This window comes from Callionymus lyra, chromosome 1 (genome assembly GCF_982586985.1).
Source record: "Callionymus lyra chromosome 1, fCalLyr1.hap1.1, whole genome shotgun sequence".
NCBI classification, from domain to species: domain Eukaryota; kingdom Metazoa; phylum Chordata; class Actinopteri; order Syngnathiformes; family Callionymidae; genus Callionymus; species Callionymus lyra.
The window spans coordinates 21,574,377-21,598,858 of NC_141818.1; the positions used below are offsets into that span (position 1 = coordinate 21,574,377).

General features: G+C 37.9%; 1 non-coding gene across 1 annotated transcript; it reads left to right on the forward strand.

Annotated features, from left to right (window-relative positions):
• Nucleotides 1–1,291: 1,291 nt before the first annotated feature.
• On the forward strand, nucleotides 1,292–1,364 carry trnar-ucg (transfer RNA arginine (anticodon UCG)). Its single transcript has one exon. It is a non-coding gene; the product is annotated as a tRNA-Arg (tRNA).
• The last annotated feature ends 23,118 nt before the right edge of the window (nucleotides 1,365–24,482 follow it).

Below are 24,482 nucleotides of genomic sequence, written 5' to 3' on the forward strand. Positions count from 1 at the left end.
AGGTAATGCAGCGAAAGCAGCTTCATTTCATTCAGTGTGTAGTTCACAACCGTCAAGCATGACTTTTGCACCATGACGGACATCTTAAGTGAGGGAAGTTCCTGTTGGTGGTTATGGTGTGAAAGCGTACAACTTTTAATGTCATGCCAGGAAAAGAAAAAGGAGCAGAATGACACTTGTAATTCTATTTTATGAAAGTCCCATTAGTTAACTCTTTGTTTCTATAAAATTCATAGTCTCTGATTTGTACTGCATTATGTTTTTTTATTTTTTTTATTCCTTATATCATTTCTTTCCAACCACTTAGAAGGTCAATGACCATCTGCCTCAATGCTTAGTCACTACCACTCCGGTCTGTGTGTATGTCGTTGGTCAAAGGCCAAGAGAGCTCCGGGAGATGATGTCACACATCCTAGCATTGCGTCATTATGCCAGGAAGAGGCAGAAATAGCAGAAGTTATCAACAGCGAGACAAATTACGAAACTATGATGGATTGTTTTCTGCAAGGATGTTAGAACAAACACGGCGGTGGGAAGGGGAAGGCCTTGTAACTGATTTCCAAAGATCCAGGAAATGGGTAACATCATGTCGAATGATGCTGTCTAGGCTATAATAATCCATATTTATCTTTTCTTTGGCTTGGAACACACAGAGGCTTTATACCTTTAATAACGATTCCCAAAAATGTGTTGCACAATGGGCCGGTGTAAAGTGGGTATTAGGTTCACAGACCAACCTTCAGATAAAAACACATAAAAATACATCTCTATGGTTACTCACCATAACTGAATAAGTGAGAACTCTGGGCTAGTATTTTCAATTCCAATTCAATTGTATTCAAAGTGTCATATCATAGCCAAGTCATCTCAAGACACGTTACAGTTTAAGTAAGACTATAATGGAGAAAAGAAAAATACAAAAGACAAAAGATACCAGCAACTCAACAATAATTAAATCACAGTGTGATAGTGGTAAGGCAGAAACCTGAAGCAGAACCAGACTCAGTGTTTCCAGCCTCCTGCTGCGACCTGCTGACTTTGGTGAAATTCATTCAGTCATTCGTTTTCTTTATCGCTTGGCCCTTATGGGGTTTGGATAAGGCGTCTGACTTCGAATCAGGAGATTGAGGGTTCGAGTCCCTTCGTGGTCAAATCAAGTGTCTCTGTTTTTTACTTAGATAATGAAATCAGAACTGTTCCATGTCAAGTAAACCAATGGTCTTTGGTTATCCACGAAAGAAAGGTTAAACCTCTTAGCCTGTCCCAAAAAATAACCTAATATGACAACCAGGACTGCGTGGCCTAATGGATAAGGCGTCTGACTTCGAATCAGAAGATTGAGGGTTCGAGTCACTTCGTGGTCAAATTAAGTGGCTCTGTTTTTTACTTAGATAATAAGTAATACATAAATCTAATCAGATGCATTTATATAAAGGAATTTCTCAGTGATTTTTTGGTGAAGCATCATGAAGCACTGTCATTGTTTTCTATTGCTTTTAACAACTATTGTATTGAAACCTAATTTATAAAACTGAGGGCACCATCTACTGATCAGTCATCTATGAGTATTTATTTCAAGTTTTTTTGATCCATCTTTATCTAATTTTAGTGGATAGTTATGATAAAAAATAATCCTGGTCATTCAACAAACCGTTTTTAGCCTGTTTTGAAATCATCAATTAGTTTTGTTTTTTCTCCTTCGACAGACGCCCGGCAGGTCTTGATAAGCTGAGTCAATTCTAAATTCTTTCCTGGTCTTCGATTGTGCTATTGATGTTAAGCCTGGAGTTATCATAATCCTCTTTATCATAAACTTCCCTCTCCTCTAGTGAAGCTGATATGTTTCTACTTCTCTTAAAACTATAATGGTCCCTTCTTTCTTATTGTCACGTTTTCTGATTTATTTCAGTTTTTTTATGTTTCTCTTGTTGTTTTAACACTTTCTTTGTGTGCATTATTAATTGTGTATCATCTTTTGTTTACATTACGATTCCATCCATCCATTCCATCTTCTGTTGCTGATCAACCATTTACATCATCTGATACATTTGACACATTAATTCCTTAAAAGAACTAAGAAACAATAAATTAGAAGGTGACAATGCAAAGACGAATAAGAGGCGGAATGACGATTACCTTGAGCTGTGCTAAGAAAGGAGGATAACTGCGACGGTGTCTGATCCCTCCAGTGATTTTCAAAAGTGCAGGTTGTGGACACCGCTCTAGTACATTCATTTAAACGAAATTGGATCCCAATAAATTCTTGGCCACCTACATAGAGACATCTGTTTGACATATTGTATTCTTAAGTGATTTGTAAAAATAATTCTTCTAGTAAGTTTCTACAAATCTTTTTCTTGCTTATTTCTTGCAATTAATATATTTACTAATGTATGTATATATATATTTTTTCTAACTTCCTTCACTATTCCTCGACTTCACACGCATTTATTGTCTCTCATCAGTTTGGCCGGTGTGTTTCTCTTCACTTGTCGTGTCTTATAGGGGATCAGGAAGTGAAACAGCTGCGTGGATAAAGGAGCTAAAGTTACCAAATGATCAATGCTTGGCTCTTCAAGGTCACTCTTAAGTGATGTCAGTTGCTTCGGATGGATTTGAGTCAGCTGTCCAAGTGTCTGCGGATTGGTTGGATATGACTTTGTGACACATCAGTGTTCTTATTGTTACGTGTTACAGGAAAAGAAGATGATCATATTTTAACCATTTAAAGGAGAGATGTATTTACCTACATTTAATTCATTAAAATGTTTTGTCCAGCACATACATCTGACATTGAAAATTCCCTTTTTACTGATTCCCTATCCTATATTAAACTTGAAATATTGTGATTCCCCCCCCCCCCCCCCCCACTCAAAAAAAAGTTTTAAACTCTTTGACCAAGTTTTTGAGGGCTTGCATTATATTGTTTTGGAAAGAGCTAAATCATATTTCAGGTCCAACCATCTAATTTCATCTTCAGAAACATGCCAAAATCTTTCTTGACAACAACTAGTGATGATGAAGCTTTATGAAGCAGTGTCATTATTTTCAGAGTCCACCTGATGGCGGTCTCTGCACTATTTTCCTTTTTTTTTAACTGTTTTAATGAAACATCACATTTTTTTTTAAACTGATAGCACCACCTACTGACCTCTGAACAACATGACACTGCTTCATGAAGCTTCTCCAGACCATCACTAACAACAACCGATAACTAATAACATGACAGGTTAACACTACAGTGACTGGTCAAATATTTAAGAAACCCCTGGTTGATCAATTGAGAAAGACGAATTGGGATGAACCATTATAATGCAGTATGAAAGAATAAACTCTTCCTGAGCTCCTTAATGTTTGCAGAGGTGTAGTTAGGCACTAGACGGATACAAGCATTAGCACATGGATGATTATGTTGCCTCCTAATGGTTTAACTTAAAGCCTTCCACACCTGATGGAGCCTGTCCAATAACCCCCGCATGCCTGCTGCTAGATGAGCTGATTATCCTGGTGTAATCATTATTGCGCTCATAAAGCTCGGAAGTTTATCTTTATTTGATTTTCCGTAATATCATCTTCCAGCCAATAGAATTCCCTGGAATTTTCGGAATGTTTTATCACATGCGCAGATTGTTTTTCTGATTGAGGGTTTGTTCGTGCCTGATTCTTTTGTTTGTCGGTGTCATCTGTTGACGAGGAGGGCTGTGGCACAAACATGTTGATATGCAATGTAACCGATTCTGCGACTGACATTTCAAACACATGGAGGCAACAGATGTTCCTCCCTTTGACTCAGCACTCTCTGTGACCACACTTTCCACCAACAAGAAGACTTCAAAAGATTTTCTTTTTAGTCATGATGAATGTACTTCTTAAAACATCAAACGAACATCAAATGGAAATTAATATTTCTTTTGTTGTAGAAGTAGGTAAAAAACTGTTCTCAAATATTTTCTTATTCAGGTTGAACTTCCTTGGGTCATTGCAAGAACTTTTTATTTGGCCTACTAAATAGTAGTGATGGTCTGATGAAGCTTCATGAAGCATTGTCATTATTTTAAGCGTCCACTAGAGGGTGGTATCTGCACTATTTTCCTCTGTTATGAACAATTGTTCCAATGAAACATCACTTCATTTGTAAACTGGTGGTGCCACCTACTGACCTCTAAACATCATGACACTGCTTCATGAAGCCCCATCAGACCATCACTATGAAACATCTCTCAAATCATTTAACTTTATTAGTTCTATTATTCTTTACGTGATTCTTTTAACTGGAAGCGTTGCATATTGGCCTCTAACAACTCGGGTGTTAGTGAAATTAATGCAGACGAAGCAACTTCAAATAAAGCACCAATTACGATGTTTATTTTTATTTCAGGTACACATAAGTAAGTAAGTAAGTATGTAAGTAATAGTTATTTGTAAAGCGCCTTTCAAGACCAGGGTCACAAAGCGCTTTAACAATCAAAAGCAATAATGAAAAAAATATATATAAAAATTAACACACTCTAAAATGCCCAGAAGATTAGGAAAAATAATACATGTAAATTTAATATGATACAGGTCTATATGAACTGAAAAACTTGAAATAATATGGTGCAATCATGTTTTTAAATATACATATTATTAAAGTTAAAATCACCATCGTCAAGTTGTTCTTCTCAAGCCTTGGCTTTGTGATGCATACAATTATTTGACTTAAAGCAGGCACCTGTAATCAGCCGCAGCGGGGATAATTACTACTCATATAATGTATTTTATAAGATTTATTTCATAAGATAAATAGTTTTAAATAAACTATTTTTCATATGATTACCATGGGTACAACATGTTCATCAACCCTAACCCTACATTAAATGGAACATACATTTTTGGCTATAATACTAAAATGGAACGGCTTACTCTAGAAATAATCCCAACTCTTAGTCGACATTACTGAGGAAATTCGTGAATGGTGAGTAGGAAATTAGTGAATTTAAAATTGTGGGTGTACTATTACTTTAACTATGTACTTGTGTGTATCACTGATCCATAAACATGGAATGTATTAGTACAATATCATAGCTATGAATGCAAGAACTTGTACTAATCTAATAATCTAGATATCTATGGAAAATGTCTAGATACCAGCACTTAAATTAAATGATAATAACTAGATTATTGTTGCTTATCACAATATTAGGCCAAGGCAATTTACCTTTATTCGTATCAGACTTTCAATTGAATTGTTTTCTTTCAAACAAAACTCCCCCAGCGACGACCGAGCAGACAAATGTGTTCAGTCACATCGGCCGCCACACACCAGTCAGCAGTGCGTTCACATGCTCATGAACACAAGGCCTCTATAGTTCTGCTTCCGCTGGGACACGGAGTTCAAAACCAACCCAAAGGGCTCCGGCTGCCACAACGGAGGCTCGTGTTTTCACGCTGCTGCCCCTTTGCTCCTGGTCTGCTGGATGGGAGCTTGGGGATGGCTGATCGGTACGGTTTCACGTTTCATATTTTGCTTTTCATTTGTCTGGCTGATTGAAACAGAACTCAGCCTCCTTTGGATATTACTGATATATTTGTTATAGACATGAAGCAGGCCACGTGCAACCCCTGCTCAGCTCTTATCATCACCTGATCAAGTCCATGTGTTTGCTGTACGCACATGTGGATGTTTTTGTCTGATAAAATAATCACATGAATCGGTTATGTCACGCTATTCCTACACCGACGTCGGTCCCATGTGCACTACAATGTTCCCGACTCTCGCTGAGCAACAGGGGAGCTTGCAAAAACACCGACACAATGTGAGCCCGTCACATGCTGCAACCAATCCAGGACACGGACTACCAAACAAGTGTCGCAGGGGTTGAGTTCAAAACCAGGAAGTCATGATGAAAGCAGGAGAGCCCTGGGGGCCACGTTTCCCCGCCTCCCTCTTACATTTTACTTTCCTTGCCAGCTTAAACACATCTGTTCTGTCCTGACCAACCCCCTCCCCCAGCCCCTTGCTAATCTCATGTTCCAGCACTACAGGACAGACAAATTTGATTTGACCAAATTAAGTGAAGCTCACCGGAACAAAGCGTGAGTTATTGCATTTAAACTAAGTTCAGTGTTTCTTTATTATAATCAGTAAATACGCACTTTTGATTGTATGAATGACTGTACCAATCGTCTTTGCAAATATATATGATTAAAAAAGCAAACTGCTTTTGCAACATTTAGTATAGGATAAGTGTTTCACAACGAAGCTTCATGAGCCCTTCATTAGAAATCATTTAGCACACTATGTTTAAAGGGAATCGAATGTGTTTATTTAAGTGCGTCTTAAATAGATGTTGGACCTCTATTTTACTCATCAGTATGTTTATGTTTGTACAAAACTCTCTTTTAGTACAGATATAAACATTAGAAAATGTGTTTCAGCGCCACCCACTAAAAACACTTAAACAGCAGTGTTTTGACATGTTAGTCATACAGATGGAAGAAGAGCGAGTGTCTGTATTAGCAAATAGAATTGCAATATCCAAACTATGATGCATATATGAACAATAATGCAACCATTGAAGGGTCAATTAAAAAAAAGGTCTTAAGACGATGAAGCAATAATTGTCAAAAGAACCTTGATAGCCATGGTAACCCAGGTCTTAAGTCTGTGGGAGGTGAACGTTATTATATTTATCTATTAAGCTTTTACCTCTGTGCTCAGCTTTATTCAGAATTGTTTGATATATCAAGAAGAATGACGACGAGGTCTTGCAAGGTGAACCAGCAGGCAGTGTTTCTGTTGTTCAAAGCATATGTATTTTATTCAACTATAGCAACATCTGAAGATGGTGACCTTGAAAGTGATTGTTTTTCAGATGAATGTTTCTTGCAGTCCATTTTATGCAACGTCACAAGTCGCCTGATGTAAAAACTCTGTGAGAACAGTGTTCTCTTTTGCGACTGAGCACATCTGAAGCACTAGTTGCCTCTCAAAGTGACTTTGAAAATGTGAAATTCTGCCTGATACATAATTTAATCACTTACTTTCCCCTTAACTTTCAGTCTATTTATCCATGAACCTACAGTTTTTTCCACTAATATAGTAAAAAAAATGGCAACAGGTAAAAGTTGACTTTGTAATATGACCTCAAACAATTCTCTGATACTTCTTAATCATGTTTCACAAAGGTAAAGTGCTACTATTTTAGCCGATGAACCTTTTCTAAAATTGACACAGGTGGCTCCATGTGTTTGTGATTCAAAACCACTATTTTTTCTCATGAGGGGAAGGCAGGATAATTACTAGAGCCTTGCAGCCCAGCCCCCAACCACCTCTACTCACAGGGTCTTACTGGGAGGCTTGTTAGAGTGCTGGTTTTGTTTTCTTTGTGCGGCTAGACCTCGCTATCACATTACTGCACACATGCTGACGCAGCAGCTCCACTCCACCCCAACCAAAACTTTTTTCTCTCTCTCTCTCTCTCTCTCTCTGTGCCACCGAACAATGGAATAAAACAAATGAGTACTTCGATTCAAACAGCGTCACTTTGGCTCACTTTATAGTTCCCACTCACAGATCTAACTTTTGTTAAAGGGACTTTGAAACGTAAGATTGAATTAAAATGGTCCAGGAATCACATTACGACTCAACCCCGCCCACCGTCCTCTTTGTCAAAGAGATTCATTTTCCTTGAATTAGTCTTCCTCCACTCGGTGATGAGAAAGTGTCCAGTCCTCCGAGTGTGATCTTATTTTTAACGATCAAGATGGAATTACATTTATCTCCAAAGAAGGAAAGAGAAGTAATGAATCTCTCGCTCTAATATTTTATTTTCTATTACTTTACCTGCCTGCTGTGATTTTATCCTGGGTAACATTTGTAATTTATTAAACCTCTCGCTATAATATCCCTATAATAGTCGGTAAGCCATCAGTGAGCGCATTGTTCAGTTAATTTTGCAGTAAATAATACAGCAAACATCATTCAAATAACACCCGTGATTCATTTTATTACTAGTATCAAAGGTTTTTCATAATAAAGTTACAAAGTTTTCAACAATTCAACTCATACTGCAGCTACGAATCTACAGAGATGTTGAACCAAGACCATTTCTTCTTATCTAGCAGCCCTAAAACCAAGTGAAATTAACACATTTTGTCTCTTCACAGTCTCATGACAGTTGATTTTCATTGAAATAGCAAAGTTGTGTAAGCTAAAGCAGTAATAGCCATACAAACGAAGGTCCTTGGAGACCAGATGGTCCCCGAATCACTTCCTTATCTTCTGTTACCCGTCCAATCATCAGAATTTTCTCAAAAACAGATTTAAATAAATTCAAAACTTTTCCAGATGTTCTTGCTAACACACAGCCAATGGGATGCACACGGTTATTCATGTACCCATTTTGGTAGAGGAAAGACAAATGGAAGAAAATGCTAAATCTTGTCAAGATGAACACACAATGAAACTTGAAGCTTCAGTTGTCAAAGGTTTAACTGCAATTCCATGGTTTCTTCAATGCGTGGTTGCCACGATACTGCAGGTTCATTTGCATATGCACAGCCAAAGTTATGTAGAGAAGAACGTTGACGTCTTAAGTCCTAATGGGAAAATTACCCAGCTTGAAAACAGCTTGTTAGTACTGCTATATGACTCATGACCGAATATGTAATTAAAAAAATCAAGGAAGACACAGAATTTTGGGATTTAAAAAAAAGTGTGCAGCAGGGTTACTGAAAACATGTTGTTTATTAGTTAAGGCAAAACAATCATGTTACAGAGTCCATGTGTATATATACATGTATATATATTTCTCCTTATTAATTATATTGAATTTCAAACTCACTGATCCACCTCAGGTAGTGGTCTTTCAATAGCTATGAGCGTCTGACAGTCCCTCATTGAGTAGTTTCCATATCTTTAAAACCAAATGCCAGAGGAACTGAGAACTGAACAGTGTTGATTTGAGTTGACATATAGACTATTAACAATCCTGCTAGAGTTTTACCACTTTTTATCTCATTTCGTAGAATAAATGTCCTTATTTTATCTACTTAATTACTTCAGTGTGGTCCTGTTAAATAGCTTTTTACCGATCATTAAAAAAAAAGTTGAACAATCCTCAATAGGGTTTTGGAGCCGCTGAAAGCAAAGTACCAGTACCGATGTTTCACTGTAGAATGTGTAATCTTGCTGCAGAGTTTCGGTAAATCTATTTTTAAGCAAACCTACTCTCTGACTTATATACATTTTTTGTATAGATCATACATGTACAATCTTAAAAGTCCCACTACAATCAGACATTTTCAACTGTAAAGGATCATACTAAAAATATATTTAAATTGATCGACTGAATAAATAAGTTGGGAATAAACAATAACTAATGGATGTTAGCAACATAAGCTGAACTACATTAGAAAAGTGTGATGAAAACACACAATACTAGCTATAAAAAGAAGCAAAGGTTTCAGTAAAGTTATAATAAACCAGGGCGGTACAGACTTCTTTGGCAAGCAGCTGTGCTGATTTATTCAAATATCTAGCTTAGACATTAGAAGATAGCCTTAACAATGGACTTCTATCTTCCTACACAGTGTATAAAGGTTTCCCACTGACTGGGATTTTGACAAATTGGAAAATATATTGTCAAACTGAGATAGTTGGTTTTAGATGTCGTGTTCCAGTTTGTCTTTTTCTTTTGGGCAATAAAAGTATCATGTGGGAGAATTAGCCAATTATAAATAGGCATTGAACTTGTTATAACGACAGCATACATGGGGTACACAAATTCCCCACAGGTGTAAAGAAATCCTGAGCCTGAAAATACAACATTCCTTATTGTGTGGGGATGTATCTTACAAAAAAAAAGTGAATTTGTTATTAGATTTCTTCTTAGGAAAATATCATGACTAATTTAATATTTTAACACCAATTTTTAATCGCATTGTTGTACAGGTAATTGATAGAATTTTTCATAATACCTAACATTGTTCTGTATACACTGTAAGCAGGTGCACTCTTGTTAATCCCACACTAGTAAGCCATTTGAAGCAATTATTTAAAAAGGTATTTAATGGGTCAAATCAGTTCCAAAGACTCCATAATGAGATCTACAAAGTGAAGCAGAGAATGCTGTAATTAATTCATTCAAACTGTTTTATTTCTCTCCCTGGGCTTGGAGCACGATCTGACAGTAGAACTTCTGAACTTTCGATCAAATCTGTTCTTGTAAAGCAAAGTGACCCGCAAACCCCTGCTAAAAGTTAGGAAAGAATTACCAGAAAGCGTTCTCATTTCACATTGTTATGAAACGTTCCAACACCATCTCATCAATACGAAGAAGAATAAGTTGTTTTTCGCTTTCACATTCAAACATGGCTCTCACAGAGGAGGCAAGGAAACGCAGAACCGAACGTCCCTTTTAACTGACCTGCTTGTTCAATGAGAAATTGGTCTTTTAAACAAAATATCAGCAGACTTTTCCAGAGTACAGAGGCGATGTTGAAGGACAGTTGGAGTGAGCACATGTTGAAATCCATCATGTCTACTGAGAACAAGCTCAAGAAAGGGGATCACTGTATGGTGTTTATTTTCCTTGCTGGAGAAAAGACCTTCATTGATGGCAGCTAGTGAATATGCTGTGCTTTTTCAGAACCCGAGTGGTTTTGACCTGGTCTCTCTTTCCCTCTCCTCCATTTCCTCCCCTCACACTCGCCCAGGAGCGAGAGAGGCACTTGTAAAGTCAGCAGCCATTCATAGTCTTATAAAAATAATCCTTGTTTTATTAGGATTGAAGCAGGAGGGTGGCACAGGGCGGGTGGATGTGGGTTAAGTGGTTATAACAGCACAATTCACCCCTGTTACCATATGCTAAGATTAGTAGTACTTTATACAGTACGGCCGAGTACGACGGTTTTGGGATGATAGTGAACAAGAGGCTAAGTCATGGCTGTTAGACTCATATTTCCTGAGGGCCAGATTGTCATAAGTCTGTGCAGCCGGTCAAACTCTGTACATATATTTTATGTTAAAGTAATAGTTCACCGCAAATTCACCCATTTTTTACTCATGTCGACTAAGGATTGGGATTATTTTCAGAGTAATCAGTACCTTTCTAGAGCGAGAGGCAGAAATCCAATTCCATTTTAATGTAGCGACTGGAACTCGGTTGTCTTCGTCTTCATCCACGTCCAAAAAGACACTTTAAACCATCCAAATAGCTCCGGGGTGCTCGTCTGTAACATCCATCTTGTATGGAAGCCTCGAAAAGAGGAATTGTGGAGATTATGAAGATATTTCGTTGTTTTGGAAGAAGATGCAGAGGAAGAGAGCTGAGCATCATTTGCTTCTGAAGTTAAATATACCAACCCTTAGTCGACATGAGGGTGAGTAGAAAATAAGTGAAGTTGGAATTTTGGGTGAACTATCACTTTTAATGTTACATTTTTTAATGTGCAGTCGATTACTAAAATAGACACAAAATAAATGTATCATTGATGTGTTTTTCCGGTGCTTGTAAGGCCAGGTTTCTTAGCGGTTTGTTCAGAACCTAAAGGCTTTCTCTCTGTGAGTGTCTGCAAAAGATATGATGTGTCAATGGGAGTGTAGGGGTATGTACAACATTCTGCTGCTCAAACAAAGGAGCTTAAGTCTCTCAGTCGCCCACTAATGACCAGTCCACTTCCTGTCTGCAGGGCAAAGAGATTCTTCATCAGTTTAAAATCTTTAAAAAAAAAAAAACGTATTTAGTTTAAAAAGAAAATCCACTGACAACGACTTGTGAAAAATCCTAAAGAGTTTACAGGACTCTGACAGGTGCTACCGTGTGGAAAGAAATGTCATGTTGAATACTTTAAAGTCTCAGTCCAGGTGGGTTTTATTCGCTAAAGGTCATTGAATAAATGTGTCTGAGCAAGCTTCAACACTGTCCAGAGCATTTTCCAGAGTGATACAATCACAGCTGTGTGCAGCCAGGCCCACATGGCTTCTTCCCACTTGAAGGACAAACGGTTCTGGGAAAAAAACTGATAGATTAGGAAAGACCACAGGCAGACATTTGTCTTTTGTTTTCTCTATCAGAGGCCTTCAGTGTTTCAGCGGTGCAAGGGACAACATTATAAAGGATTACAGATTGCGTAGCTTATGGGTTTTTATAGCAACTGTAAGTATTTTGGCTGTTTTTTTTTTCCACGGCTGAGTGAGTTGGCCTTTAGGACTGAAGACGGCTAGGAAAGACATCTCCTAGAAACAAAGCCACAGCGAAAGGAGAGCTATGCAGAAAGACAGGAGGCTTTAACAGACAGAAAATACTGAATATCTGTCCGTCATTGTCCAGGCATCTGGGAGACGCTCTGAAAGATGCTCCAGGTACCTTTTCTGAGTGTGTTCCTAGAATTAGTGGCAAAATGAGACACTGTCAAAGCTTCATATCAGCGTCACGCGTAACAAGATGAACCTGTGAAATTAGACTGTCGAAATGGGTATTTGTTATTGCAGCAGAGGGAGCACTCTGACAGAGATATTTGTCAGGAATTGGATTACAGCAGATGGCTCTCTGAAATCTCAAACCATGGTGATTAGATTTTTTTTTACTTCTGAACACTAATTGCATTGGAAGACAATGAAGCAGGAAAACCCCTAGTAACTGTCTGTTTCGAGCAATAAGACCATCTGACAATAATTTCTGCACCCTGTTGATTTTACCTGCCCGCCGTTGCCAAGCCAATGTCCTTGAAGTACATCACACAACAGTGGCTGTTTATTTGGTGCCAACTGGGTTTCATTTGCAAGATGGTGCAGGTAGATATGTCACAGCTCTTCTCTGACACTTCTGTATGAATATTCCTTCATCGACATTTGTTAAACTGTTTTATCTGAGCAATACAGTCGCTTGTTTCCCTTTTTTAATCTTTTTTCTTTTCCTTTGAAATTCAATTGAATCAGAGGATTGATGTTGAGAAAAGCCTTTTCTGTGTGAATCCCAATAAGTGGAGATCTCAGTTGCACGTAGGGTGGGTTGATAAGAACTGATTTAAGTTGGGTCCCTTTGAAAATGTCCAATTACCAGAAAACCAGAGGATACCTTAACAAGTTAAGTCTTTTAAAGGCAGACACTGGAAGAAGCGGCACAACCTTGAGATACAGTATACAGAGAGAATCTTCTGCAAAATACTGGTTAACCAATTTAAGCCTGCAAGGGTCTAAAAATGGTTTACCTATTAAAACCTACATAAAGGGAAATCCGTCATCCTTAAAGAGATAGTTCACCCAAATTTAAAATTCACTAATTTTATACTCACCCTCAAGTCGACTACAGGTTGTGATTATTTTCAGGGTAATCCGTTCCTAGGCAAAAATGTTTGCCCATTTTAATGGAGCGAATGACACTCAGATTAGATGGATAGAGAGACGGATTGCTCTGAAAATAATCCCAACCCTTAGTCGACATGAGGCTGAATAGAAGGTAAGTGAAGTTTTTATTTTGCTAGAACTATCACTTTAATCAAGGGAATGTGATTCCAAAGGTAAACAAAATAGATAGCTCTACCAGGGAGATAAACTGCACTAAAGCTTTACAACTGTGTAATGACAAGGTTTATATACCCAGGGTTACCCCGGTGAGTCAGGTATGTAGGTTTGCTTTATCTAGGGTCTCAAGAAAGACAAGGTAAAAAATAAAATAAATGACAAACATATACATGACAGAGGATGACAAGAATATCTTTGAAAATCAAATTAAAGAGAAAAAATTATTTTAAAAAGAAGTAGGAGAATTGGAAGGAATTGAATTTTCATGCGGGTCTTCTGCCTCCCTACAATCAAAAAGGCTAGCTGCGATACTGCAAATCCCCTTTGTCATTATGTAATATAAAGGGTTTCAATTGCCTTAAAATTTGAATTTGTGTCTTATGTTCTTTATCTTGACATGATCAAGTTAACCTCCCCTTAAACTGCGTGAAGAAACAACACAAACAGAAATAGACAGACTATTTTACATATAAAGATAGGATAGATGGATTGTATAGAGGAACATGTTTTAGTGACTTTAGAACATTACAAATATGAGACAGATTAATATTGATAAGATTTGGCAAATGAACTTGGTCTGGCCTTAGATGTCTCATTGGGATGAGCTTTACTTAACATTCCCTTAGCAAACAAGTGGACCTAAATGATGATGCATTCACAGAGCGTGCCAACTAGCCCTGGGCCCAATACGGCCTTAAAGAACCGGCTCCATTCTGGTTCACCAAACATGGATACTGATCGATCTTATGGCAAACCAAGTAAGGATGAAAACATGAAGCCAGTTCACCTGCTTGCTACTTTTAAACCAAAGAATAATGTTTGAGTCAAGCTTTCCAGTGTGTTTGCATATGTAGCAGAATATCATTCATTACGCTGACAATGGAGGCAACAAGAGTGATGTTGTCGGCGCTGAAGAGGAGGGCTCTTGCTATCATCAGTCTAATGAAGGATGTAGTATAACCTCGAGAGGAGAGAAATGAAGGCCCCTTACCTTCTCAACCTACATTGATTGTAAATGACTTCAGCACTTTTTATTAAACCATAATCCACAATAATATATAAAGGGACACAGAGTATATGTCGTTTCCACCCTTTAAACACCTTGATCTAAGACAGGGTCCAGGGTTTTTGTTTTGTTTTTTAAAGGGCCACATTGGATGCCATCAAAACGAGCCATGGCAAATCATATCAAGACTTACCTCATTAAAAGAGTTTTAGATATAGAATATCATCTATCTTCAACTGGTTCAGTTTCAAATAAAAACTGTGTAACTTCTTCGTGAACAGATATTAGCAGTGGCATTAAGCGCTTTTGGTGTCTTCATTTGAATCATGCTCTTTTTAAAATCTTGTGTGACGCAAAATACATTTTTGCTCAAAGACGTTTAGGAGACACTGGGCCACATCTGCGAAGGGGCCTGCAAATGTCTGACATTGGACATTCCTAATCCTAGTGGAAAATGCCATACATATAAAAACCAAGTCCAAAGTAAGATCAATATCATCTATACAACGATTACAATTTCCTGAGGTTATCAATTTGCTTTGGGTCCCAGAGACAAAATATTTGAGCTAATCTGGGTCGGATGTTATCAAATTCACACATAATACAAACATCAGGTACTGCTTAGCCTGCAGCTTAAAACTTTTTTTTAGATTTATTATTGATCCAAAGCAAAGGTAAAAATTATTGAGTTGTTGTTCGTTTTGTCTGTGGTTCAAATAAAAGGTTTTCTGGTCTACAGTTTTGTTGATTAATGTTCTGCAATTGACAAATCCGATTACGATGTGGTCACATGTCCATAATGAGATAAGCATAACAAGTCCTTTTTCTCTATTATGTTTGAGGTACGAGGCAGATCATTTTTATGTTTTTGTTTTATTTCTATTAATTTTTCTTAGATGAAACTGTTGGCTCTTTGCTTTCTTCTATTTCCACACCAAGTGCTAATATTTGCATCTTTGGATTTGGACTTATATGAGGCTCTGTAACACTTTCATAAGAGAGAACGGCCGCACTTGGTGCTAATCAATATATTGTATTTTGTGCAGGGAGCCTTATATAAAATACTTTGTAGAATAATTGCATTTACTATAATAAAATCTTCTTAGGCTTTGTAAATGTTTCCATTTTTCCCACTGAAGAAAATGCGTTCATAAGTCAGAAAAAGTACCAATACAAGTCTGTTTTTCTTTTCAGCCTTCTTGCCAGCTACTCAGAAAATAAATAACCTGCATTTATTTCTAATACAATACAAATAATCCTTTCTTACCAGATAGATGTGTCATAACTTGAAGGCTTTTCAAATGCATGTGTTTTATTCATCCTTTCCCCCGTCATGTTAAAAAATGCTATAAATTGTCTTTGTATGTGTAACTATCATTCTCTAGGCATTATTCATTTTTCAGGGAGTTGGGACAATAATGTGTCACTTCAAACCATTCCCCAAATCAATGACCTCCTATTATAAATCAGTTATTTTATATTTAAGATAAGGAACATTAGTAAAGTTGAGGTAAAGAAATGTTCAATAGTATCCATGGTATCGGAACCTGAGAATTAAATGTACGTTGTCATGGCTCAAACATGCTCATTGAACGTGGGTGGTAATACATGGTGGCTTCTTACTGATGTGGTGTGCTGGTAGGAAGATGAGCTGCATGGGAGGAAAATGAAAGCTGTATAACAATGAACATGGGCTTCGTGTCTCCCATTTCAAATTCTTAATGTTCAGGGAAATAAAGCTTATTACCTGCACTGGACCAAAACCCATTTCCAGCAGAAAACGTATCATTGAAAAGTAGAATATGTTCTTTCTTTCTTTTTCCAAAAGATGTTCAAGTCAGATGAGAAAAATGAATAATTGAGTGAATCACTACTGATTTCACTTCACCAGAGAACTCTGATTAAAACCCAGCTTGTCATTTTGCATCTGGCTTTGATGAATATTCCAGTTGAACGCTATGATGTTCAGTTGAATTGTAATTTCCTGCTTCCATCTGGGCAAGGACGGAGCCACTCATCATATGGGACACCGCTTTTTAATACACTCGTCTTAATCGTATTAACCACTGAGCAATGAAACATTCAGGCCTTTTTAGTTTCAGATGAAGACAGGGGATTTTCTCACATCACTCCACAAATGTTTACCCATGAAATTGCCGTCAGATGAAATGTAACAGATTGACAGCAAAGAAAACAATTTTCTGTCAAAACAGCAACGTTGTGAAAAGACCTTAAGATTGATAATGACAACTTAACTCAGTCGGCCTGACACTTCTGGAAGCTAAAACCAGTAGTTACTTTAATAACTTAACATGTTCATCCTGACATGTAGTCGTTAGGACAATAAGGAAAGGAAACATGGTGAGTAATTGGTTGTTTGTTTTAAATAAACATTAGACACCGTACTTTCCTCTATATTGTACCAATATTTCACGTAGACTTTGATGTTTTTTTCACCCGGTTTTGGTTTCTTGTCCCACTAAGTGGTTTAAAAAAAACGTCTGATTCTTTTTTGCTAGGTTTTTCACTAGGTTTATAACATTTCAATTTCAATTGGATTCAAAACGACTGATCCTAAAAAATGCTTTGGTACAAATCACATATGAGGAATGTTTTAATACAAAAAATGTATATATTGATCAAATTACTTCACCAGACTCTAAGTTGGCTGCATTTGTAGACACACTATTATATATATTATATATATATTCTATTATAATATTTTATTAATTTCAAAGCCAAAAATTCACTTTAATTGTGGATTGAAATTGGGCCAGTCTTAAACATTATTACATTATTAAATGAATTCTGATCAACTTATTGACCTTATTTAATTAATTTTAGTTACTGTTTTTTGTTGAGTGGTTAGCAATAAAAGTTATATAATTCTCATCAATCACAACAGAGTAGGCATGATTGGGGACAATACTTTAAAATCCTGCCAGTATAGAAGCTTTAAGAGATGAGTAGCTATTTTGTCCTAAACATAATTTGTCCTTCATAGAGTATTTAAGCAATATTTTATTGAAAGAAAGGTTTTTTGGAAAGGCCTGCAAATATGTTTGCAAACCCAGTCACATAACTGTGTAGTGTGTCTCTTGAGCCAAAGCAGGGAGAAAGATTTATGCTTTTATAACTACAAGAACTGATTACTGTAGAGTTTTTTTCTGCCATGGAAAAAACATTGCTTCTCCAGTACTCAGAACTGGTGACAAGAACCAGACGGAGAGACCACAATGCACCAGTTTCAAAGTCGACTTCTGTTTACCGGGCTGCTACAACGTGAGTGTAGTTGATATCATCTACATTTTCATGGCCAGCAGTGTGACTGTGAGCACTTTTGGTATCATCAGTGCTCACAACTGGAGCATAACTGCAGGGTCAAACACTGTCACCTGTTGTGCCGGCCTTAGTCATGGCAGTTCCTAAAAAGGACATACGTTACATAAGCCCAGTGAAGCAAAGAGAAGAAGTACCACTCTACCCTAATTGACATAGTTGTTTCAGTCCATTATAGAGATTACAGGAAATGCCGCAAACACACTGTTTTTTTTTTTTTCGACTTCAGAAATAAGTACAGTGTTAAGTGGGTCAACTTGTTTTATTTTGTAAGGTATAAATGGGTCATGCTATTATCTCGACCCGAGTCAAACATCCCTGCAAATCACATGGTTATTTTTTGTTTTTTGCCATCACACTGAGAAAAAGTTTGCAAATGTCATTATTAACACCCACAGCAACAGCAGGCGACTTCTTATTATTCCAATGGCAGGATACAACGTCAACGTTCATCATCAACAGGGGTAAGTTTAGGTGGTCCACAAGCTGCTCACCAAACGCTGGGGCAAAATCGCTTAAGGAAAAGTATCTGTGGATCAATGACATGAGGGGCCTAAGCATGGTAGGACACATTAACTGGCTGTTTTATGCTGCAATCGGTCTGCCAATCCAGCAACACCAGCGTCCTTAGCTTTGTCTGATGTTTCTCAACAACTGGAATCTGGATGACCAACCAGCCTGTAGCACAGCATCAGAATCTCGGCTGACTGTGTGTACTTTCAAAGCGGGACAGCTTTACAAAGTACTAGACAAGATGCAATATTTTGCTCTCCCTGGGATACATGGAGACACACTGTTGTTGACAGTGCAGCAGTCGCCAGAAAACATGGTCCGAGGCCAATGAAGGTGAAGAAAGAATTGGAGTCTTGGGCTGAGGGCGGCGGGGGTAAGAGCCAAGCTGCTTCAGAGTGTGGGGTGACAATCGTCACTTGTACCTAGATCAGGAATAATGTTTTAGAGTAATGATTGCTGAGACCCATAAGAAGGTCCTGCTACACCCTAACAGGGGTTGTCAGAGTGAGGGTGTGTCTAATTTTGTGGGACCTGGAGCACTTGTTGACCTCATTAATAAAATCTTCAAAATATAGAATACCAATTCAAGTGTGACAAACAACAAGTAATGTTATCCTTAAACTGAGTCAATTGTGTTGACTATATACACTTTTGTTTTTATAGTGACGAGTTTAAATTAAATGATTAGGCTACAGGAAGAAATATTCCACTAAGAATTGGGACGGCCCTACCACATGCTACGTCACCAGTCGTGGTTGCTGATTGAATGCTAAGTCGTATCAAAATTATTCGTTAAAACAAACATATCACTTTAACCAGTAAAAATAATTTAATTTACCATATACAGTATACAGAGATTTGTCCAAGCATTAAAATCAATAAGGCAGAGTGGCTTTGAAACACAACTTAAAACATCAATATCTAATGTTGACAACCAGTTTTTTTTTAAGTTTTAAGAACCTTTCTTTCTTTGCCTCACTTTTATCCTGATGCTATTGCTCTTTATTTGACTTCTCATTGAGGAAAACCAGAACCAATTTTGATTCCTTTTTTCGGGGCTGGTAAAGAAGTTGCAGGGCTGAAGGCTCTAGGTGGAGGTGAGTAATGTGACTGGGACTAAGATCTAGATCATTGAATCATTTAAGTCGAACAACTTTCTGGATCGAGACCAAGACCCAGACCGAGCAAGAGAGAGAACATAAGAGCAAGACAAGACCATAGACAGTTGGGACCAAGACACAGGCTTCGAACAAGTAGTTATTGATATCTTGGTGTCATATCCACTGTAAAGAACCATAATAATACTCAATACCATTAACCTTATTTTCCAAGACTAAAGGGAAATTAAAGGGAAATTCAAACTATCGTGCAACAATTGTGCTACTCACTGACTGGTGGAACAATGTGGAAAGTGAAAAAAGTAAACTTTGCATTCAAACTATTAGTTAAGGACTCATAAGTAGAACGGTAACTAAAGAAGGTGTCACAGACCAGAAGAAGAGAGACCTGTTTTCGGGGTCAACCTGAACCCCAGGTAAGTCAAAGTAATAGCTGAGAATAACTGTTTCCAAACTCTCACTCTATGTGTGTGTGAACATTATCCAGAGCAAACCCATCTCCTTTTTTCTCATGGAGTACAAACGCAGGGGAGGAACTCAAGGGAAGCGATCTCTGCTCTCCCTTGTAATGAGACGTTACCCCACTTTCTTTCCAGCATGTCTGCTCTTCCTACACGTGCTACTTAATGTTCCCGCGGCTGCCTTCGTTCACTCAACCTTGATGGCTCTACTCCTGAGACGTGTAATGTCTGGAAGTGGAGCGAAGCATCGATTCTGGGATGGGTTTTTTTTTTTTGGTCAACCAGTTTGAAAAGTTAAAAAGAAGAATAGTCTTTAGGGTTTGGTTTTCATCAATACTGGCGCAATCTCTTTCTCTGTTATCAGTGGGAAAGATTGACCTGAATTGTGAATCACATCAGTTAATCCCTCCCGCGTTTTCTATATGGAGAGCTTTCCCTGAGCCTCAAACAGGCTGTTCCTAAAGCTAACAGCCAGCTAAGCCTCAGTCTGCTCCAGGTTTCAGCTGCTTGAAGTGTGGTCGCTATGTTTTTAACTTTAAACTCGCAGATTTCGGGCGAAGCTCTTTAACCAAAGACTCGGCTACAAAGAGCCATGCATACACCATTAAGTGTCACTTTTGAGTCAGTGTTGAAAAAAATAGACGAATAAAGAACAGCAATAAAGTTAAGTAGAAAAATACTTGTTGGTTTATAGTTAGCGCTCATGTCTGCAGGCGTCAACCACCAAAGTGTCTGATGTGTATTTCAATGTTAAACAATTGTCCTCATCAACACAGACTCACAAGTTCATCACAATCCATCATATAATGAGCGTTTTTACTGACTGAAAGGTGCAAAATTGCACCAATTCAGTGGTATTTAAATATTTAAATTCTGAGGCATTTTGGATATTTTCGGAAGACTTTGCTCTGAATAGAAAGCAGCAAATGTAAGCTCCTGACTTCCAGTCAGCAGCATTCACTATTTCAGACATTGCTCAGTAATTTATGCTTTCACACCATCAAGGCCTTGTGCTGAAAGTGCCAGCATTGCGAACAGTTTTACTTTCCTACTTATGTTTTACATTCATTTAGGCTCAGAAACATACGTGCTTGTTTACTCCCACCACAGGTGTTCAATAGAAGACGCGTGAAAAGTATCTATTCGAGACAAAGTGGAATTAAAAGATCTTAAAAGACGCATTCCAGAGTGAGACTTCACATGCTTTATGGCCGACTGTACCTGGGGTAAATGTTCATTTGAGTCGTGATGGAACCCAACCAAAAACATTGCTTTTTTTTTTTAATGGAAATTAAAACACATCTAAAAAGCAATTGATAAACATACAACTGTTATATCAAATATTTGGAATACATTTGAATTTACATGTAAAAGTGAAGAAATAATAAATAAATTAAAGAATATATATATCTTATTTTCTTAACAATTTCTTTGATGATTGAAAACTGTCAAAGTAGGCTACTCGCCCACAGAGTCTGTGAGTGTCACGAGACCACCAAACTACTTAGTTTACAGCAGTGCGTCAGAGACTTTTCTAAGTTACCAAAAAGATAAAACCAGGAACTGATGAACTGAGGAGCTTTTCTCTTATTTTGTAAAAATAAGTGCTGTATTTGGCAATGGCACATCAGAGATTTTACAGCATTTCATTTACACATTTAGACACTTGTGTCGCCAGAAACAATATTGTTATTGCAGATAATTGGTTAATACCGACCACCTAATATTATGACCATGTAAACAATGTAGAGGCGGGAGACCAAAGGTAACTGAAACCAAAACTGAACCGAAACATGAATGAATTTCTGCTTCTATGGAGAAGCGGTCCCGACTCCCCGTCAATATTACCCTTGACAACTCTGTGGTCACGACTTCCCACATTGCAAAGAACCTGAACGACAAACGCTCCCTGCCAACATTCCTGCAACCACTTCACATCGTAGATTCAAATGGTGCACATACATCATAGGCATAACTTCCTCTTGTAACCCAGAACTCAGCCCCATTCCTCTTGCATCGAGAATTCTCCAACTCCCTCCTGGCTGACCCAATTCAACCACACAACTCCTCCGCTCCCTTCACTGGCTTCCAGTAGCTGCCGTCCAGAACCTGTAAATCAGCCAGTTGGCTTGCTCTTAGATGTAAGAAAAATCTGACTCAAAGATTCACAATTGTTGGCTTGCATAGCTTCCAAATGCTGAAATGAACTACCAACTGTTATCCATACCACAGGAAATCTTCAGGGCTTTTGTTGCAAAGCCCCATAGTTCATAGCTTCACCTTGACGGTAATAATCATAGCTTGAGTCACAGGTTTGCCAGCTGTGCTCCAGAAGAAGAGAACTCTGGAAAATTATAGAGTTTGTGAAAGATCTGAATGGTCAACTTAATTAAATCTTTTTTTTATCAATGTAGATTCGACAAAGACAAAGATGGGACAAATTAAAATGGAGGGAAATTAATTTGTAAAACAGGGCTTGGCATTATATCTCCCTCGGGGCTATATTAGATATTAAAAAAAGCTCTCAGGGGCCAAATAAATCCTACACAATGGATTGAACATCATCTGTTCAAGCTTTAATGAGAGGTCCGAACAGACGACGATGCAGATGGCATTTGCAGCCAGTTTTGCTATCAAAGTCCATATTTAGTTGATATTTATTGCGATTTATTGTGTTTTATTATGTTTTTATCTGTGCCTTTGAGCGTGTCCAATATGTTGACACAGGAAATACGTATTAGATAGTTCCTAGTACATTGTTTCCGTGGAATATTTCTAGAATTTGTACATAAAGAATTTTTTTTTTTTTTTTTTAAGAAAGTGAACCTAAAGACAGTTTGTATACTGTTTGTATGTTTCTATCAAAAATGTATCATTAGGATTAAGCTACTTAAAAATAACTAATCTGAATTTACAATACAGGTTCCTGCCAGGCTAGGCATGAGCCCACTGGCTCGGTTGGGGGCGGCGTGGCTTCTTGATGTCAATGGGTCATTCCCTCCTACAGATGTGCACAGCTGGCACTTCTTGGTCTCTGCACACACTCTCACACACACACACACACACACACCTACACACACACACCCACACACACACACACACACACACACACACACACACACACACACACACACACACACACACACACACACACACACACACACACACACACACACACACACACACACACACACACACACACACCAACTTCTCTCCCCCCTTACTCTCCTCTGTATCTTCTCCCCCCAATTGAGTCTGTTTACCTGTGTATTATACACATTTGTAATAGGCCTGATCAGTTGTGAAGGAGACTGTCTGCTGGGAGCCTGGTCCTTTAAAGGTTTCTGCCTCCTGGAGGCACTTTTTTCCTTATATGTATATATACAGTATATGTATATATATATTAATATATTTAGACAAACACAGCATGAATGCAAAATACTGATGCTTAAAATAAAACATAAAAACTAAAGAAAGAAAAAAGAAACAAAAAACAAAACAAAATCTTTAATATTTAGTTCAAAAGCGACTGCTCTATGAGGTTTCATAAAAAGAGTAAACGAACAAATAGAAAAGTTAAATCTATGAAAACTCAGCCAGGCTTACTGCTGAGGAGGCAGTTTACAGCCCATAATTACCAAACTGAGCTGGATTTTTTTTTTCACTCAAGTTCACCCTTGACTGCCGCCTCCCACAAAATACATCTAAAGTCAATTTCATCGCAGCCACGCTGCAAATAATCCCTCTAGATTAATTTTCATCAGCCTGTTTCATTCTGTGCTGGCCACTGATAACACAGGAAAGGAGCCAAGGTCTTTCTAGGATTGTTAGTTTAAACAAGCTTTTATTTTAATTCCTGTCGGAGCAAAATCATCACACTGAGGCTGATTCTCAAACATGAAAGCCACAGTCTCCCAAGCGCTCCTCTTGATGTGGCTAAAGCTTGTTCTGCTTGTCATCACCCGCCTCTTTTTTTAGTTTGAACCTCTGTAGCGTTAGATTCTAAATTAGTGTCCTAAATCCAAACTCGTCAACTCTCACACCAAACCAATCCGTGCCACTGCGACCTGATGTGAGTCGTAGATTACGTGCATTATAACTCCCGCCCTTGTTTACTTGGTAATCTTTTTCCGAGCCGAATATCTTCATAGCGGTTCCGTGTCTAAATTGAGGCGGAAATTTAACAGCAGGGCTCTGGAGACGAGAGCAAACAGGAGTTGAATTACTGAAATCTGAGGTAGCGTAAATGACAAGATATTCACTGCTCGGGGAAATCGACTATGTCTTTCTATGTTTATTGATTTAACACTGGGTCAAAGGGTCCACCAATACAATGAGACAACAATATTGTCATAGCCAAGGAGATTATCATTCTGATATTTCTAATCTGTGTACTTAATCCTTGGATCATAATCCTGCGTCTTGTGTATTATTTCATGTTTTGCTTTCTGCGCTCAGAATTATTTATCTTGGATCACGACTTCTCCTCAACTAGCGACAGCCAACCAGCAGCCATGATCGATAAGTGCTCATTGCAA